This window comes from Oryctolagus cuniculus, chromosome 1 (genome assembly GCF_051225735.1).
Source record: "Oryctolagus cuniculus isolate XC-2025 breed Fujian yellow rabbit chromosome 1, ASM5122573v1, whole genome shotgun sequence".
Taxonomy (NCBI): domain Eukaryota; kingdom Metazoa; phylum Chordata; class Mammalia; order Lagomorpha; family Leporidae; genus Oryctolagus; species Oryctolagus cuniculus.
Window position 1 is genome coordinate 111,732,270 of NC_142867.1, and position 6,000 is coordinate 111,738,269.

At 59.1% G+C, this 6,000-nt stretch overlaps 1 protein-coding gene across 3 annotated transcripts in view; it reads right to left on the reverse strand.

Moving 5' to 3' along the window:
• Nucleotides 1–1,660, reverse strand: part of PHLDB1 (pleckstrin homology like domain family B member 1) — a 46,710-nt gene extending 45,050 nt beyond the window's left edge. For 2 of the 3 annotated variants that reach the window (XM_089313381.1, XM_089313313.1), the window contains exon 1: nt 1,528–1,660. The gene's annotated coding sequence lies outside the window, so the exon portion shown is untranslated. The remainder of the gene's footprint in view (nt 1–1,527) is intronic. The other variant, XM_051837648.3, reaches the window with a different exon arrangement.
• Between the last annotated feature and the right edge of the window lie 4,340 nt (nt 1,661–6,000).

Genomic DNA, 6,000 nt, shown 5'->3' on the forward strand with positions numbered 1-6,000 from the left:
GGGCAGGGGTCCTCGGGTGGAGGGGGTGACAGCTAGGGGAAGACCGCGGCGCCGCTGAGGGGAGAGGGCCGACGGGCCGACCAGAAGCCCCAGAGGCGGCGAGCGAGGCGAGGCGGGCGCGCGGCCGCAGCATGAGGGCCGGGGACCCTGCAGAGGCGCGAGTCCGGTCGGGGTTCTGGCGTTGTGTGGGATCTAGGGGTGCCGAAAGGGTGCGCCTCTCGGAAGCGGGCAGGCCGGGTGCGCCTTCCGCCGGCTAGAGGCCCCTGCTCCCCCTCGGCCGGCCCCTCCGCGGGCCGCCCGGGTGGGACAAGGCCGCAGTGTTGGGCCGCCTGCCGTGGCCGCCCCGCCCGCCCCTGACGGCCGGACAAGCGGCCTTTCTTCGGGGTCCGCGGGGAGAAGGCGCCGCTTGTTTGCTCCACGGGCAGAGGGGGCGGCCCCTCAGACACCGCCCGCTTGAGGCCGGGCGGCTGCGTGTCAGACTCGGGAGCGCGAGCGCGGGCACGGGTACCCCGGGCGGGAGGCGGGTGGTGGTCGCCCGGGCTCGGCTTGGGCACCGCGCGGCGATCCGGCGCTGGGGGGCGCGCCGAGGCAGGAGCGGCCGGCGTCGGGGGCGGGGGGCCGGCGCAGTGGCGAGCTTGTTTGTGGGACCGCTGGGGGTGAGTCAGCCACGGGAGCCTCCGCGACGGCTGAGCTAACGGGCCCAGAATGCGGCCCCGCCCCGGCGTCCTGGTCCCCCGCCGGCCGCGGCCGCCGGGCCAAGTCCCCACTCGCGCCCGCCTCGCCGGAAGCGTCGCGAGCTCCTCGGCAACCCTGCACCCGGCGGCCCCACCCGGCCGCCCGCCCGCCCGCACTTCCCCATCCCGGGGGAGCCCGATGACTTGGCTGAGCCTCCGCGCTGGGGAACTCCGCTGGGGATTCAAATGCAGACCGCGCGGGCGTGGGGGAGAGCCTACGACTCACTTTTCCAACGTGCCCCTTGCGGCCTCCGCGCCCTGAAGACGTGGACCCTGGAGGAGTGCCTGGCAGGCCCCAGACGTGCTTCCCACCTCCTGGACACCCCCCGAGGGTCCCTATCGGACACTCATGCCTCCAGGCCGGACCCCCATCCCTTTCTTGTCCATCTAGGCGGCCGGCAGGGGAGCCCCCGGCCCGCCGGTCCTGCTGTCGGCGGAGGGGGGAGGGGTGGGACGCTGAAGGACGAGGACACGCGCGCGCACGACACCCGAGACCCTGGCAGTGGCCCTGCCGGGGGAGGGCGCGAGGGCCCCCTCTGGCGGCGATGCTGGCGGCAGCTCAAGAGGGCAAAAACGACCAGCTCCCAGGGAAGCGGCTGGCCGACTCCGCACCAAGCCCCCGTCGCCGGCCCGCACTCACCTGCGGTGGCCCTCCTCCCCCATGGATTTCTTCTGAGCCCCCCAGCCCAGCGCTGATCCGAGGCCTCTGGCCAGGCCCTGGGATTTCCCCTTGCCCGGTCGTGGCAGTGCAGTGAATAGGACCCGAAGAGGCAATGGGAGGGGGCCCTCTTACCTGGGGTGGGTGGGTGGAGGCAGACACCGGTCCCTTTGCCCGGCTTGGCCGCGGCGGCCTGGGGTTTCAGGAGGACACTGTTGCTTTTCCCTGGGAGCCCGCTGAGTAGGAGGAGAGCGAGCCTGGCCCGCCCCCCCCCCCAGTCCCCGCCTCCACCCCCGTCCCGTCCGCCTGGCCAGCCAGAGAAGACGCCCTTGTGGGGCTGGAGTCCAAGGTCCCCCCACCCACCCTTTCCCACAGCAGCACCTCCCCCCCGCTTGCACAGCGCCCGCTTTGTTCGTCCCCACAGCTGGGCTCTCCACTGCCCCGCACACATCCCCAACAGCCCCCCCCCCCCCCCCCGCCCCCGGGCTGGGACACTCCTGGACCACTCTCCACCCAAGGCTTTAAGGCCCTTCTCCCCGGCTGTTTTTGACAGTTCCCTCCCACCCCTTCCTTTGTTTATTTACTTTTCAACCTTAGATGCCTGAACCCTCCATGGCTCCCAGGGAACTTCCTAGTGGTAGCCCCTGCCAACGCGCTGCCAACATAGCCTCGGGAACATCTGCACAGGGCACCCTGGTCTTGCCCTATTCCTTCCTTCTCCTCACCTGTCCCAAACCCCACCACGAAGAGTTGCAAATGGGGTTGGAGTCCCTGCAACATCAGTGTCAGGATCTAAGAAGGCTGTGAACTCGAGAAGCTGAACAGAATCATCATTTTGCCCCCAAGGAGCCAGTACCTCCCTCCCACCTGCTGGGCTATTATCAGCACCTGGGAGGCAGGCGTTGCGCACACCATCCCACAGCAGGGAGAGGGGTTAGCAAGGCAGGAAAGGGGGCACTGCATCCTTCAGCCTAGACACTGAGCCTAGCTGAAGTCATCCTGTACCTCAGCCGCCGCCAGGAAACCCAACACTGACAGTGAATCCTTACCTTGCAAAGCCAGCTCTGGCCCCGGGAGGCTGACTGGGGAGGCCCAAGGGGGCTACATCAGTGAGACCGGGCCTTTCAAACCTGCACTGGTGGGACCTGGGAGACTTTCTCACTGAAGGAGGGGCTGAAAATCCCTGCATCTGGCCTCAGATAGCAGAAAATACTGCGTCCTGTTTGGGATGAACACGTCCTGTTCTGACTCAGTGGCTCTAGCTTGTGCCCTCTCCCTAACCCAGCAACGGCAGGAGGCTGAACTGCAGGGATCTCTGGTCACTCATTGACAGGGCTGGCATTAACAGGTGGGCCCCCATGGCTGGGTTGACCGAAGCCATGCAGTGAATAGAGGGGGGAGGGGCAGGGCACCCTTTGCTGCAGCCACCTGCAATGAGAGGTGGAACACTGCGGGTACACAGGAAACCCAAGGATTTGGGTGGCAAAGCCTCTTTTCTTCCTCTCCATGCAGTTTGAGGCTCATGAAAGTATCTTAACCCGGGCACCTCCATGAGAAGATCACAACAGTAATTTTCTGGCTATTCTGGTGTTTAGAAAAAAAAAAAAAATTGTATCCTGTATGCCAGGGTGCAGCATGTGAGGAGAGAAGCTTAGACTGGGGCACCTCAAACTGCTAATTCTGCTTCACCACCCCCAGCTCCTTTTTGCTGTCTTGGTCAGGAGGCATTTGAAGGAATAATCAAGCCCACTGAGGCAGGGGGTTGAAATAACACCTAACCTTTCTCTCTGTCCTCCCAACCCAGGGACCAGCTGACCCCAAAGCTCAAGGCTCAATGCAATGTGTCCAGCCTCCCTGTTCCCACAGTTACAGCACTCAAGGGACTGGAGACCTACCGCCCCCACCCTCCACCCTCACCCCACTCCACATCTGGAGCCCATCAAAAACGCAGTGCTCTCGCAGTTACGCAAGAGGTCGAGCAGCTGGGAGCTCAGGAAAGGGGGAGGAGGAGAGAAGAGAGCAGCAAACAGCTTTCCAGGCATGCTTCAGACTTTCCGGAATGGAAGCAGGGGGAGAGGGCAGAGGCTGGGTGTGGAAGGGTGGATTTTTTTGGAGGCCTTCTGCACTTGGCTCTGAATCTCAGGAGTGGATTTCCACACTCCTGGCTTTGGCGCACTTCCCACTCATCCCTCAAGTTGTACTCCAGAGAGGTGATTACTGATCACTCAGCCAGCAACCCCCCTAGATACACACCCTCCTCCAAAGCTCTCCCTTTCTGACTTTGGATCTTAAACTGAGGCATCGTTAGTGTAGGTGTGGTGGCAGCAATGACGCCAAGTAATTCCCCACTGCTTCCAATTTGGGAGAGTTCAAACTTTCCTTCCCTAGCTGCAAGTGAGCAGAGACGTTCTCTACTCAGCTGGCCTTCGCAATTGCACAATCCACACTTCCACCCAAAGCTAGCACGTACCCAAACTGAGTGAGAAATCTGGGCAGACTGGTCTTGTCCACCTACATTGGCTCAGCACCGTCTCACGAGCTGGAAAGAACATGCGTTTATTCGAGCAGAATGGGAAACAAGACTTATTTCCATTTCTCTTATTGCCTTGAGTTTGTAATGCCTTTTTTTTCTTCTTTTAAAGATTCATTTTGTTTTAAAGGCAGACTGGCAGAGAGGGACAGAGATCTTCTATCTGCTGGTTCACTCCCCAAATGTCCACAACAGCCAGGGTTGCTCCAGGCCAAAGCCAGGATCCTGGAACTCCATCTGGGTCTCCCACATGGGTGGTAGGGGCCCAAGCACTCAGGCATCACTGCTGCCTTCCCAGCTGCCAACAGTAGGGAGTGGATGAGAAGCGGAGCAGCCGGGACGTGAACCAACCGGTCCTCCAATTTGGGACACCAGCATCATAAATAGCAGCTAGCCCGCTGTGGCAGCCCCTCTCCTGATTTGATAATCCACCTTATCACAAAGTACACCCAGGAGAGGCTTCCAGAATTAGACTAAACCATGTGGTCACTGACCTAGGAACTGTAGGCAGAAAACTTCCTTTATAGTGGGGATGAGGAGAGACTCAAGCCTCTGAAAACTCTGGTAGCTCGACTTCCTATTTGTCAGGACATCCAATTTTCCTCAAGACTTGGCTTCTAGGCTGGCGCCGCGGCTCAACAGGCTAATCCTCCGCCTGTGGTGCTGGCACACCGGGTTCTAGTCCCGGTCGGGGTGCCGGATTCTGTCCCGGTTGCCCCTCTTCCAGGCCAGCTCTCTGCTATGGCCAGGGAGTGCAGTGGAGGATGGCCCAAGTGCTTGGGCCCTGCACCCCATGGGAGACCAGGAGAAGCACCTGGCTCCTGGCTTTGGATCAGCGCGGTGCGCCGGCCGTGGCGGCCATTGGAGGGTGAACCAATGGCAAAGGAGACCTTTCTCTCTGTCTCTCTCTCTCACTGTCCACTCTGTCAATTAAAAAAAAAAATAGACTTGGCTTCTTACCAGTCATTAACTCTCCAGGGTAAGATGTCAGACTGCCACCTGAAGAGATGCTGTTTGCCCTGGTAATCACAACACACTACCTCTGGGTCTTTATATAAGAATTTCATGCCGGCTCTCAGAGAAACTTTTTTGACAGGCAGAGTTAGAGAGAGAGAGAGAGAGAGAGAGAGAGAGAGAGAGAGAGAGAGAGAGAGGTCTTCCTTTTTCTGTTGGTTCACCCACCAAGTGGCTGGTATGGCCGGCGTGCTGTGCCGATCTGAAGCCAGGAACCAGGCACTTCTCCTGGTCTCCTATGCGGGTGCAGGGCCCAAGCACTTGGGCCATCCTCCACTGCCTTCCCAGGCCACAGCAGAGAGCTGGCCTGGAAGAGGAGCAACCAGGACAGAATCCGGCGCCCCCAGAGAAACTGAGTCACAAATAAACTTACCAAAGGCGTCAAGAAGCAGGAATGGGGATGGGGAGAATGGTTGCAGTAAGACAGTAAAAGGGAATCAAATCAGAACTTCTGCTTCGATTCCTCTAAGGCCTACAAAACAAGCCCTAGTTCCCTCTCACTGAGACCCAAGGACCGCTAGTTCTATCGCACTTGTCCACCTTAGGAAAAAACAGCTCTGTGGGGGCTGGTGTAGTGGTGCAGTGGGTAAAGCTGCTGCCTTTGATGCTGGTATCCCATGAACACAGGGTTCAAGACCTGGCTGCTCTGCCTTCCATCCAGCTCCCTGGCTCTCCCTCTAACTCTTTCAAATAACATATTTTAAAATTAAAAAGTTTTGTTAACTAGGTAGTCACTGCATCTAGTTTCCTACTTGACTCCTGTCAAATGTGAACTTTATTAAAGGCTATTCTATATCCACCCTGGAAATCTTAGATCCTACCCACTATGAACAACTTTAAATTAACTGGAGGACAAAGTTTCCTCGGTCAGATGCATGAGTTGAGATGTGGGGCTTGAAGCTACTGAATAAATGAAACATCTTTTTTAAGAGGACCTCCTGTCCAGAGGTGTGTTCCCTACATCCTCTACATGGAATGAACGAATCCAGAGGAGGAGCCACAGCCTCCTACGTGAAACAGAATGCTGAGTAGGACTTAATTCTTTTGCTAGTTGGCCTGGATGC